The following is a 14,865-nucleotide window of genomic DNA, read 5'->3' as shown; positions in this document are numbered from 1 at the left end:
TATTTTTCTGTGTAACATATTTCTGATGGAAGTAAACTCTCATTTTTATGTGAAACCCATTTCATGTGGTTCAGGTGGAAATGACGTCTCCCCATCATCACTACCACTGGGGTATCCATATGATACAAGTCCAGCAATTTAGAATATTCTATCTGCTCTGCCTCTACGTTCACACACACACACACACACACACACACACACACACACCCCACCATACCACACCACACCACACCACACCAATCTGTAGCAACTGGCTCAGGGATGGGCATTTCCCCCAAGTCAATCAGATCAATTCCTGGAAATTTTGTTGAAGCTTGAAGAAGTGGACATGAATCTTGGAATTGCCTGCTGTGCCACTGAGGTAATTAAGCTTAGAGAGCCTAGTGGTCAGTGTGCTACAATTTTATAAAAACTGCCCTCAAATCAAAACAACTATGAGGAAAATGTGGCTCAACTGGGGAAAGACAATGTCCCGATAGCATCATTTTAATCCCAGAATCCATGATGCCTGAGATCCAACTGTAAAGTTTTCATTTATAGGAGTAAATGAGTTCCTTCTGATTTAACATATTTTCCACTATTTTTCTGTCCTTCTTATACAAAAGAGCCCTAACTAATTCAGAAATATCTGGTAGTAGAGTGTTGCAAGTGAAAACATTTAAAATGTGAAGGGATTAGGTTAATGTAGGTGAGGACAGGAGAGGTGAAGGCAGCACATGAATGAGACACTGACTTGCCTCTCTCTGCTTTGGGAATGAGGACATTACTGGCTGTAAGTCTGATACTTCCATTGTCATGCTGTGGCATTTTGAAATGATGCATATGGGAAGAAAGTTTATTGTCGAGCAGTCAAGAAATAAATGGTAGTAGACTGATAATCAGTTTTTCTTCACTCAACTTTTTCTCATTCTCTTCTAGTTATACAAACTTTTTCATGGAAATCTGAATTTATGGGATCCTAACTCCTATCTTCACTTTCCCCAGATATAAGCACATGACCACAATGGGTAAATCAAGGTCTAGTCACAAAGACATTCAGGGATGGCACATGATTTAGTTCAGAACAATCACAACCTTTCTTGGAACGTTAAGTGCAATTATCAGGAAAGAGACATAGTCTTTTGATTGAATCTGCTAGCTATTAAGATAATATGAGTTTATAACTGGGCTCCAATAGCCAACTCTACCACAAATTAGGAAGATATTGCCTGGGGGGAGGGAGTGTGATGGATAGGTATTTTGGATGCAAACTGTTATATTTGGAATGGATGGGCAATGAGGCCCTACTATACAGCACAGGGAACTGTGTGTGATTAGGTACCTTTGCTGTACAACAGAACTTGAAGAAACGTTGTAAATCAACTATACTTTAATAAAATACAAAAACATTCCTTCTGACTAAACAGTATTACCTTTGAGGAAAAGATATTGTGGCATTGATTTCTTAATTCCTATAGTTGCAATAGAAACTACAACTTATCAGATGAAAATTTGAGGGGACAGTTAACAAATTCATGAATAAAATAAAAGTCGAGTCATCTATTTCTTTCAGTTTTATGGTCATGTCTAATTACTTTTCTCTAAAAGCATTTAAGGGTGCACCATCCCAGGCAAAATATCATTCAAAGAATTAAACAGATCTGTCTTCCATTATTTTAGCAGCTTTTCAGAGGTTTTCAGCTTTTAAGTTAAAAGCTCATTTCAAATATTACAGTTCTTGACACATGTACAAAGTGTTTCAAACTCAAAAATTAATTAGCCAGCAGTAATTGAAGGACAATCACCAGTATCACATAACAGTATTTTTCTGTCTTTAAAAGCATGTATTCCTACAGCAGTATTTACAATTCACTTCTCATCCCTGTGTCATGATTTAAGAAGTATTTACTTCTACCACTCTGCTCTTACATATACTTTTGGTTTAATAATTGTCATTAATAACAAAACATCCAACACTAAATATTTGTGAACTTAGTGGGGGCAAAAATATTGCAATTTTATTTCCCAAACCATGTACTAATGAACACAATACATTAAGGCAGAATGACTTAAGAAGATCTAGAATCTGCTCACTGCATCTTTTTTTCCATTTTTCATGCATTTAATTAAATCAAAAATATATTTCCATGACATGGGCTCCTATAAGAAAGGACATAATTAAAACAAAGAAAAATTCCTATTTTTTTTCTTCATTTAGAAACTAGAGAATAAAAGATCCTCCAGGTTGGATACTGTATCAGTCAGTTCCCCCAGCAGGAAAGAGATTTTAAGCCCCCACCTCCATCCCCCCATGATTCAAATAAAAAGATTTTGGTGAAGGGATCCCTTAAAAGGTAAGAAATGTGAGCAAGATGAGAGAATAAACAAGAAATGGGGAGGCACTCAGAGGCCAATATTAATGAAAGTAATCCCTACCACAAGGGCTGAGGAGACTGAAAGATAAGCATTTCCTGAACCCACAGAAAGTTGGATGTATGAAGGAAGAGCCATCTGAGGAGGCAGTGGTGGGAAAACAATTGCCAGAGATGGTAAGGGAGGGAGAAGGGGAGAAATATCCTAGCCTCCCTCCCTCTGCTCTCTAGTCCCCTGCCAATGCCTCTCATTGGTGAAATACAACAGGGAGCATTCAGCAAGGAAACCCAGAGAGGTAAACAGTGGTGGGCAGAAAGAGTGAAAGGGATCAAGGGGGTGGGAATGGACAAGGAGATAATAACCAGAAACTGAGTATGGTCTTGACCTATTGGAATATACAAGAAGAAAGGATGGAGGTTCAAATTTTCCCCAACAAGTTTCACCTCACTGCACCCTTTTCCAGCATAAGAAGGTGACTAGATGTTTTAGAAAGGCAATGGAGGCTGTCAGAGAACTACAACTCTGAAGATTATAACTTTTTGTGAAAATCTCTAGCTCAGGCTGGCACTGGGATGGTGCCTCCTATTCATGGCTTGCAACAGACTTTCAATAAAATCCCTTAAGATTCTTCCAAAGAGACTTATTTGTTACCACAGGACTTTAGCAATCTGGATTGAGGCCAGGACTGTGGCAGCTTGCTATGACACTCATGGGTTAAATTTCATTGGTTTCAGTGGTCATACTGTACTTCTTTGGTTGTTGCTTCTTTCAGCCTTTCTTTCCTACTCAATTGCAGCTAGCAGTGCCATTCACTCCCACACTGCATCACATGGCACATCTCACTTGTCTCACCCAAGTTCCATCTGACAGATATTGCCCTAGTAGATTTCACTCCTTGTTGTTCCAAAATTTAATTTTTCCTCTAATTAGATATTTGACAATATTAGTGTTCCCTTTTATGGGAAGATTGGGCATTTTGAGTTTTGGGGGTGTTTTCATGCAACTTCCATTCCTTTTTCACTTATATTTGTAAAGAAAATTCTGACTTCTGATTTTTAATATTTTATCTACCAAAGTTTGCTATTTTGCTTTATGTCTTAGACTGCTTTGTAAGGTAGAATATTTGCCTTCTTTAAATCAATGCATTGCCTATTTGCCTCCCCTCTTTCTCAATAAAATAATATTCAAAAAAGACTCCATCCTCAGGTGAAGGTTTTGACAGAGCATGCTTGATGAAACTGACTAAGAGCACCAAGCCTAAAGAGTCTGTGCCCAGGAATCTTTAAGGATTTTTTTATTCAGTTCAATTCATTAAACATTTATTCAACACTAACAGACACTTAATTATAAGTTTCCCTTAAATCGCACATGTTTCTGAAGAGGATGCAAGTTATCCACAGCAGAATGTGGGATGATGGTTATTTAAAGTGTAGAAGTAAAGAGGACATCAGCCAGTAGGTTGCTAAAGAAATATGACTAAAGGAAAGGGGGAGGGGGAGGGATAGGGACAGGCTTAACAAATGAAATTTCTTTCCTATGGAATTTTCCTTAAATTCCAACATTGTCCTCACTCGCTAGATTACATTGCCTTGGCATTTTGATTTTCTTGTCAGATCATATCCCTGGGCCTCCTAGAGCAAAAGAAATAATTCTTCTGACATAACAAAGCATATAAAAATGTGATAAAATAGGGATGACAGACACTAAGATGTGAAATAGCAATGCTGGTGGCCCAAAGGTTTACAAATTGCTTCCCAGAGTTTGCATCACAGCAATTTTCACTCACTTTGAAGGTTTCTCAAGGGCAAAGAATGTTTTCCTCTCCTAGAAAACAATTCAACTTGCAGCAGAAATAAGGCATACTGTGTATATCCAGACACCAAAGCTAATAAAGTAAACCTGATAAGAGAAGGTTTAGAATTGAATCTCTTCCAAGTGATCTTGTTCTCTCCACTGGGGAAGAAGCACTTAGTGTATTAGTCACACATTAGCTGACTATGCATGCAGAACTCATCAGTGAGGAAAAGATGGCTTTAAATGAAAGTCAGAAATCTGAGCTTTAAGAAGAAACACTGATAAAGGTCCTGGATTCTTTCCTCACTCATTCAGCATTGTTATGGAAAATGTTTGACCTACACTTGCCTGTTTCATTTTAAACCTTAGGAACCTAGCTCTATAAAAAAGGGATAATAAAGATGCCTACAAGTTAAGGCTGGTGAAACACTGTGAGTTTATTGAAAGACAATTCTAAAGTGAATGTTACATTATTTGCGCAATGGCCCCTGTCACTCTCTAACATTATCCATAGAGAACTCCCTCATAAAGATGGTCCTGTTAAAGCAGACGAGGCCCTACTTCAGTAAACATGGAAAAGTAAAGTTGGCCAAGTTTAACTGAAACTGGGAAATAGAGCTGTGGCAAAGTGAGAATAGTCAGATTTAGAAATATCACACTAGAAACATGCCACACATTTTTTCAGTCATAGTATACCTCCTAGTGAAACAAAATAAAACAGAAAATCCAAAATTAGATCAATTTTACATAGGGATATAAATCCTTTTATTTTAGAGGCGAGGTCTCGGTGCCCAGCCCCCACCCAGGCGTCTCAATTTTTGGTGACTCTGCCCGTAGTTCAGATGGTCCGTTGGGTTCTTGATCGGCTTTTCCGTACTCCAACTTACTGCTACACTCTTCTCTGCATCTGGAGATTCCTCCGGTTCGTTTGATCTTTCGCCCGGTAGGTGACTTTCCAGGGTGCGGGATCCCTTTCTCCTCCGCAGTTCCCTTTCGGGAGCCCCCGTCTCGCTCGGATTCACCTTCTCTCACTCTCCTCTTTTCTCCTGTTCTGCCCAATAATGTCACGAATTTCTTGCCGTTATTGGAGTTTAGGTTCCTCTGCCAGCGATTGGTTGCTGTTCTGTGCGAGTCATTTATTCTGTAGATGTGCTTTTTTTGTTGTGTTTGTGGGAGAGGGCGAGCGTGTCTTCCTACTCCTCCGCCATCTTGTCCTCTCTCCTGCCTACATCTTTCTCGTTCCCTTTCTTCTTCTCCAAATATTGAGTGCTTATTGTGTGCACTGATCTAGCTGTGTCCATGAACAAAATGAAGTTCCTACCTGGGTCTTGTCTTTTAAGCTGCTGTCCTTGTGGGATGCGGGAGAATATTTTTTAGCACCTACTTGTGAGTAAGTTTGAGTTGTTTATTTGAGATTTTTCTTGTTTCCTGAGATAAAATTGTATCACTATAAACTCCTTTTTCAGAACTGCTTTTGCTATGTCCCATAGATTTGGGATTGTCATATCTTCATTGTCATTTGTCTCTAAGTATTTTTTGAGTTCCTCTTTTCACTACATTTTTCTTCATAAGTTTTACTTGCCTTTTATTATATATTAGAACCAGAACTGCATACAATATTCTGCCATACTTTATACAACGGTAAACCTTAAAAAAGGTAGGTCTAAGAAAATTCATAAAAAACATTTTTTAAGTAAATACTTGATATAGCATATAATTCAGCATCTCAAGGGTTACAATGTATCTAGATAATTATAAAATTAATCCTAAAAATTCAGTAATTATGTTTATTACCAGAATTTAAAAAAAAAAAAATATGCCTAACTCCTTTGCAGCTAGTGCTTTCCATTAGACACACTTATGAGAGACTTGACTTTCAAACTGAGGTAAGCTGAGGTAAGGCAGGCACAACAAATTCATTTCCTGGGGTGGGCTATAGCAAAGATGCCAGGAAAATACTCTATGGAAGCAGAAGCAGCAGCAACTTTGCAGTCCATTTCTGTGGTAGGACTTTGGGAGTTTATTCCTCCCAATGATTATATAAGCTATTTAACATCCAGTAACAAATCCCTTTATATTTAAACTAGCTAGAGCAGATCTAGTTCTCTGCAACTGAATTTTTCATCTGTATATTTAACCATTAGAGTAGGATATAAAGATCATCACCGAAATATTTTTAAATGTGGTTAATTTCCCATGTTGCTGTTTTTCCAAAACTCAAAATGAAAAGAACTGACAGAAATCTTCAATATTCAGGAGTTTTTTTTTTCCTCCCAGAAGAAATTAATTTCCTACTTAGAGCTCTCTCTTATAAAACAAACCAGCTTGAATTTTTTTCAAGTACATGTTGAGAGGAACAGGAGAGGTGTTAGCCAGCCTGTGAACCAGAGGTGGGAAATAAGACTGCAAAAGAATCTTGACCCCCAAGGTGGTCTCTGGCATTATTAGTATATAGTTAGGCAGAGTTCAAAGCTATTTGTTATTTCTATGAAGGCACCCACTTTTCAGTGGTTGTGTCTCCATGTATTGGCTGGGGAGCCAAAACAATTTGGCTTGCAGAACCTTAAGAAATATTACCCAAATGGTCGCCATAAGCATTTTGGGAGCAGTATGTGCAACAGATCAAATTCAGCTCATGTAAATAAACTTTGCCCCAAATATATATATATATCAGTTATAAACACAAACCTCCATATAAACATCCAACATCGTCATTTTCCAAGTTCAGCTACTCCCATCTAACCAAATCCTGTAATTAACAGTTCTAACTGTTTGAGATAACAAATTCTTCATCATCAGTTTAGACATGCTTGCCATCAGTAATTTTTTTTCTCTTATGAGTTTTGGCATTTAGTAACATAAAGTCCCATTAGCACTGGGTAAGTTTCATTTGCATTCAGGCTGAAATATAATTTTAGCACCAAGATTATCATTTAGATATATTAATTTTCAAAATTAAACATATCCTACTTATCAAATGAAGAAAAAGTCTAGCTGTCTAATTCAGCTTCTAACTAACATACTAATTTTGGTGACTCTAAAAAAGAAATGTCATTTATCCCCAGATGATCCTATCCATAGATAAAGAAACATGAGACATTAAAGAATATAAAGACCCCATCTATGAAGACAAAAAGAAGACCAATATAAACTCAGGTAAGATTTGAAATAGGTGCTAACTTCAAACTTCTACCTCCTAAGCTTTTATTTAGAGTAGCTCATTCCAATTTGGTTCCAATAACCTCATCTCCTTTCTTAGTCTATGGAAGCTAAATGGCTTCTCAGAGGTTTTTCTTTGGTGAGTTACTAACAGTTGCAAGCATGAAAGAGGGAGGCAGGAAGGGAGGGAGGGAGGAAAGGAGTCTGCTTCCCTAAGGATTCCAACAACAAATGTGTATCGTCCAGAGTATATCAAACCCTTATCGAATAAAACCTAACCATTTAAATATCTATAGGGGCAAGCCTGGTGATGGAGAAGACTGACTATTCCTCACTGCTTGCCACCCAGCCATGTGGTCAGATCCTCCGAAATATCTAGATGTGGATTTCCATCTGTTAAAGGCTGCATCCCAGCTCATCTCTGATCCTCATGAATAAAATAAATGAAACACACAAATAAGGCAGTACCTTCCTAGATGATTATGAATGACCTCAAATTAGAGTTATACGACAAGAAAGTGGTTCTCCACCTGAGGAGCAGTGTAAACCCCATGCAATCCATTGTTTTATTACTGCAGTTTAGTAGAAGCTATAAGTGACAAGGGGAAGAACTGGGCCCTGCTCTGTGTGAGTATTATTTGCATCACTGATCAGAAAACAGGATTTGTGTTTAACCTAGTTACAAGATGTAAAATAACTCTAGCTACCTATCCAGGCACATGTTCTAAAACGCTCTGAAATTCTGCCATCTTGTGGGAATTTGGAAATATAACAAATGATTAGTTTCAAAATGTCATGCTTTATATAATTTAAAATACTCCTGCAATTGTAAGCATGAGTGGATACAGTGTCTATAGCAGTATCTAAGGTGCCAAGAATTTTTATTTTACTTTTATTCCATGTTTCATATAAAAATAAACTCAAGTAACTCAATTTCTTGGTCTGGACCAATTAAATCTGTAATTTGAAATAATTTAGACCTAGTCAAAATTAGAAGTAAATTATAATATTTTCTTTCCATTTTCCTTATATATGGAATAATGAAGGCTTATTTTAAAATTGTTTCCATTTACTAATCAGATTTTTTAATTTTCCTACAGTATAAAACTCAAAAGTAATACATTTTTATATCTTTACTTGAGTATTTTATTCTTTTTCACTCTGTTCCTCTCTCCCTTATAATTTAATGTGTTTGAATAATTATCCTATAATTCTTATTTACTTAGGCATTATACTTCATATAAATCTATTTTTCCTAGATGAGTGTTGAGATCCATATCATATTTTGGGGGATATAAAGCAGTGAAAAATATCTACTTACTGCATACATAACAAGGTCACACAAAATGTTTTTCCAGAGGTTGTGCTGAAGATGAGACACTGAGCACAATCTTCTGGTTGCCTGTTCATGTCACTACAGGGAAATGAAGCATGGAATATGAACCCTACAAACGTAGAGTTTACTTCCTAGTATAGGAAGATGCCCCAGAAAGCACATGGAAAGGATAATTTTTATGTCTACTCAAATTAAAGTGTGGTTATTTAGTCTCCTATACAGGTATTTTTTACTGCAGTATTTTCATGAAACTAGGTCTTGGATAAAATCATCTTCAAGTTGAATTCAGTTTATAGGATCAGCAGCTCAAACAGCAGCATAAACGGTCCAATGTGGGCATGAAGGTTATGAGGAATAAAACACAAGTTCTTAAAGGGATATCTTTAAAAGGAACTGAACAACTGAATTTTTAAAGAATAGTAATGAGGAGAACTACCTTTATTGTCTTTCGGATACTAGAATGAGTGATTTTATGACCTCTTCAATTTCATTTCTAGTGATCGGTCTGTTCAGTTGGTCTGTAGAATGATGTTTTATTCATATTAGCTGCCAAAAATAAAATAAAGTTTAAATTTTTTTAAATGTATGTTTGCTAAATAGTGTCTTTTCCCCCTCACTTTAGGACTACAGACATTTGTCCTCATTAAAGTAAACTTCAGACAAAAAGTCACTTTATATTTCCCTTTGAAATACATTTTAGTTATTTAATGAAATATATTTTCAAAATGTAGATTAACTAAACTAATAATCATATTAGCCGTTGTGATCTGAGCCTGAGATAGAAAGCTCAGTGTGGAAGAGAGGAGAATCTTGAGCAAGATTTGAAATTAGCCACTGAGGATCTAGGCACTCATAAAAATAATTGACAGATGTGATAAACTTATAAGTTGCTTTCAAAGCAACATCAACACACATCCAGACCAGGAGTGCTCTCACTTCACAAGATCTAAATTCTCAAGTCTGGATGCCTCCACTGAAAAAGATAAAGTGGGTACCTGAGCTTTCACTATAAGAAATATCAAAAAGCAGGAAGCTCTATATTTTTCAGGTTTATCCTTGACATCTTCTATAAGCCTAGATGTACAAGGGTTTAGGAAACAGCCTGGCATATAATAGGCACCCAATAAATGTTGTTTATTATTATTAATTTTTTAGAGTCCAAATGAATCAAAACTTCAGATTCTGCAGGAATTGAGGTGGGGGTGCAGAGAGAGTAAAGAGTAATAATCATTTAATGATATAGTTATTTGAATATTGGCACCTCATGTTGACTTTCTCAAAAGGTCAAAGAAAATCCTTTATACAGCTTGATACTCAGAAACCCTGGACTTGATAGTTCTTGGTTTTTGGGTTTTTTTTCCCAACTACAACTATTTAAATAAATGAAAAAGAATAAATATCAACATAGGCAAGTCACACATGTGTGTATTTTTGTTGTTGTAAATGAGAAAAACTTCCTTTGGGATAAATGATTATTTAAAAGAGAAAAAAACTTGAATTCTATCACAAGTGAACTTTAGGAACTGAAAAATATTTGCACAATATTCTTAGTAAGTTGCTAAGAAGGAAGAAGCAGACAATTAATTTTTCCACCACATTCACATTTGCTTGGTTAGAACCTTTTCTCTCTTTTAAGGTGACGATAAAATCCATGTTAATTACACATCTACCTCACAGGGATGAAGCCAGGGGTAAATGACAAGGAAGCAGCTGGAAACCCTGGAGTTTTGCATATTCATGGGGATGGAAGACTGTCTCACTTGATCTGGCAAATCTGAGGCAAAGCCCTGGACCCAAACCCTGTATCCTCAAGAGACTGCCAACAGGAGCATCAGGTGCACTGCAAAGCAGCCAGCCTAGAACAAGAGCCCTCTGGGACCGAAGTGCATAGCAACAAACATCCAGCCTACCAGAGAGTAGCATTTATTCTGCACTGTCCTACAGAGAGCTAAGAGATTACAAACTTCTTGTGAAGCCAGGTAATTCAGCTAAATATTTTTGTCATTCGTGATATTCTCTGACACATTTTCTCCTTAACGTTTGCAACTACACCTAATATATTGAATGCTTGTTATGTAACAGTCATTTTGCATTCATTGTCTGACAATTCTCATAACAATGCTATAAAATACTTATTTTTAGAATTCCTTGTTTATGGATGAAATAACTGAGACTGGAGAGATTAAGCAATTTGCCCAAGGACTTGCAAGGTGGAAAGTATATAGAACCAGAATTAGAATCTTGCATCTCTAGGACCTGCCTTCAAAATCATGATGGCGCCTAGGTTTTTCTATGACCTTCTTTTAATTTCCAAATATTTACTTATTACCTTATTTCCCTTCATTTTGGGATACTACCTGCTCTCTGACTCTCTACACAAGGGGAGAACAACACACACACACATACCATGCAACTGTCCTTAACCCTGGGCTCAGTTGATGCCAGACAAATACTCTAGGAGGGCAATAATTTCCTATGTCTGAACTTGGAAAGATATGAGCCATGGATCTCGCCTCTATTTAACCATAATCTAAAGGGAAATTTCAAGATATGCCCACTGGAAAAAAAAGAGTCTTTTTGAGTTTTCTCTGAAGGACTTGGCAAAAATCCAAATACTTGAATTTATTTTATGTTTCCATTCTGAGACTATGAAATGCTTTTAACTGTCTGATAAATTTTACTCTAATGGAGAACAGTAGGGAGGTTCTCCACCTCCTGGGAATCACTTGAAAAACTCACTGAAGCTGTTTATCCATGAAGTGAGTTTAAGAAACAAACCTGGAAAGTGCCACAGGTCCAGCCCATCTCCCTTCAGAGGCACTGGCAGGCCATGCACTGTGCTGACAGAGAAAGTAGCAGCCCACACAACTTCACAGCAAATTCTCAAATGAATTTTACATTTACACTGTAACCAGAAAAATGGAGAAAGGCAAAAAAGAATTAAACAGCTTTTGCCTGGCCTCTCTAATACCTTTTTAACATGAATGTTCATAGGCTTGTTTAGCTATCAAAGCAGACAGTGTGTGCTGGGTTTTATCTTAAAGGATAAAACAAAAAATAATATGCTTGGGGGAAAAAAATCTTCCAGCAAATGTATCTCCCCTTAATGCTTTTAACTCTGTAGAAATGCTAGGAATCCATATAGAATTATCAAAGAATCGTGAAGGAAGAATGTATATTTACATGAATAAGGATTTAAGATGTCTCCATTCACACTTTAAAAAAAAATAAATAAGCAGGGACTCCTAGCAGTTCTCAGTTGACGGATACATTGTTTAATCACAATTTGGGCCAAAAAAAATCCTCTAAATTAATTCTTCCTCTTGCTGTAAATTAAGCTCCCTGCTTCTCTATCAATCCCCTGTAGAAATGAAGGATAATTGAATACAATCCTTTTCATAATTCCCTTTCATATGCTTGAAAAGTTCTGAAACTTCTCCATCCTGCTAAAAAAAACCTCTCAACATACTGACTCATAGAATCTTTTTTCTCAATGCGAGTTATTATATTCCATATGTATTCTTGACTCTCTTTCCCTGCCTTAGAAATTCTTAGAAACCAAAGATCAAATTAGAACAATTCCCTAATAAAAAGTCGAATAGGAGTTCCCGTCGTGGCTCAGTGGTTAACGAATTCGACTAGGAGCCATGAGGTCACGGGTTCGATCCCTGGCCTTGCTCAGTGGGTTAACGATCCGGTGTTGCCGTGAGCTGTGGTGTAGGTTGCAGACGTGCCTCAGATCCCTCGTTGCTATGGCTGTGGTGTAGGCCGGTAGCTACAGCTCCAACTAGACCCCTAGCCTGGGAACCTCCATGTGCCACTGGAGCGGCCCAAGAAATGGCAAAAAGACAAAAAAAAAGTTGAATAATAATCAATATCTTAGGATACCTACTTCTAGCCCTTTAATATAACTATCTCTCATAGCTTTTAAAAATCAATACTGTTAATTACCCACTTTGAATTTATAATTCTGGTTAAGTGACTAACTTGTTCTATTCAGAATTTTTTTGGACATTTTATATTAGCATAATTATAAATATCTCTTAATACATTAAATCAGACTATTACCTTAAATATTAATCTCAATTTGGTGAAACACTTCTTTGATTTATCATGTGTGTGACACATGGAATTCCTCTCTTTTCCAAAGTATTATAAACCTAATCCAAATAATACCACCTATAATTTAATGAAAAGAATATCAAGTTTATCATTTCTCAAATTACGAAAACCGAGATCTGAAATTGCCTTTTTAAGGCAACCTGGTCCAAATCACCCACTCTGGAAATGACTCAATGGGAGGACAGGAGATGGAATGTCTTGCCCAACTCTTGATAATCTAGGCCTGATCTCCAGCCTTAGTTCTTTCCATGTACTGCCCCCTCCACTCTGGTATACAGCCACTGTCATTCAGAACACCATGAAAAATATTTCATGCATGGCCTGTTCTACATCCCTTTCATACTATTTCAGATGCAGAAACACTCTTCCCCTTTTCCTGCTTCTCTTTCTTCACCTAGAGAACCTCTGTCCATAAATTAATGCAACTACTTATTATCACTCAATGAATGACAAGAACATTACCAAGCTAAAGAGTAATATAGTAAGTCAATACTGATATGTCAATAATTACATGCTAAGCAGTTCTCAGACCCTTCCACCTTTTCCAAAGTGTGCTAAATGAATGATCCTGACAAAGGATATCCAAGATGCTAGAGGTAGAGCCAGAGGGGAGCAGAGATACTGGCTGAGGAAGAGAGGTTTGCTACTGGGGATGAGTGGACACAAGAAGCCTGGATGAAGGCTTATCTAAGCACAGGAGAAAACCGTAAAGTTTGGTGATATGGCATCAAAGAGAAGTCCATTTAATAGTTCCTTATTGTTTCTGGATTTTTAAGAAAAGATTTTTTTTCAATCTCTTTCCTGTTATTTACATCACATCATAGGCTAATTACTATAAAAAAATACATGCACATAGTAATATACCCATGAAATAGAAGCTTGTCATACCTAAGGGTACTTAAGATACATAAACTTTGATCTACCAGGGAGTTATTCATTTACTAAATATGTATTTAGTCTATGTCCTATGCTAACTTTTGTCTCTTCTATTACCAAATGTGATCATTATGATGAGTAAGTACTTTTATTATATTCATCAGCCACATGTGATATTTCCTGACATGGGGCTCTTCCTATGTGTGTAAATTATCCATATCCATTAAGAATCTTACTAAAAGTGGAGTTCCTGTGTGGCGCAGTGGTTAACAAATCCGCCTAGGAGCCATGAAGTTGTGGGTTCGACCCCTGGCCTTGCTCAGTGGATTAAGGATCCGGCGTTGCTGTGAGCTGTGGTGTGGGTCGCAGATGCAGCTCGGATCCCGCATTACTGGGGCAACAGCTCCAATTAGACCCCTAGCCTGGGAACCTCCATATGCCGCAGGAGCGGCCCTAGAAAAGAAAAAAAAAAATCTTACTAAAAGCAATAGTCATTTAAGAAAAATATTGATTGCCCTTATAATATGTATACACACACCTAGAAATACATTAGACATGTATATATTCAAGTATCTGAATAACACTGACAGAATCATAAAAAACTCAACAAGCTAAACTATTTCTATTTGTAATGTTACATGAATGAATTATATTTCTAATTGCTTGAACTAGTTTCAGGGTACTACTTACCTTTCAAATGTTACTTGAACTAGTTTCAGGGTACTACTTACCTTTCAAATATAGTTTATCAATCACTGTCTAGTAGAGGATACCCTGTCACTTTAATATATTACTGAATTCTTTCCCTGGTTGCAAACAAGCATGTTTAAAAAATTAAAACATTAATGTAAGAGACCTTCACTTTTCATTTATCTCCAAATAATTTGTCTATGTTCATCTTTTGAGTCATGTCAAAAAATATATCAAATAATGACAAAGTATATTAAAGAGACCCCTCCCCTCTCTCACTACTGCTTGATTCAGTGTAGACTCTCCTACAAACCAAACCCCAGAATTATACAGGAATTCAATTTCCAAGTCACCACGTCATTGCCCATAGCTGCCACTCAGGTATCAGAATGGAAAATGAACAGCATTGATCCCTGAGTGATGACTGATAAAGATGATGCCACTTGCTAACATTCACTATGCAATGACTACTTACTGCATCTCAGAGGCTATGAAAAGTCTCCACAGATATTCATCGCCTCAATTGATCCTTTCAC

At 36.9% G+C, this 14,865-nt stretch overlaps 1 long non-coding RNA gene across 1 annotated transcript; it reads left to right on the top strand.

Moving 5' to 3' along the window:
• Positions 5,338 to 12,309, top strand: LOC106506887. Its single transcript, XR_001302533.2, has 3 exons — positions 5,338 to 5,536; positions 7,212 to 7,302; positions 10,319 to 12,309. It is a non-coding gene; the product is annotated as an uncharacterized LOC106506887 (long non-coding RNA).

Source organism: Sus scrofa, chromosome 1, assembly GCF_000003025.6.
Source record: "Sus scrofa isolate TJ Tabasco breed Duroc chromosome 1, Sscrofa11.1, whole genome shotgun sequence".
In the NCBI taxonomy this organism is placed as follows: Eukaryota; Metazoa; Chordata; class Mammalia; order Artiodactyla; family Suidae; genus Sus; species Sus scrofa.
The sequence above is the reverse complement of the archived record's forward strand: the minus strand, read 5'-3'. Positions and strand labels throughout refer to the sequence as shown.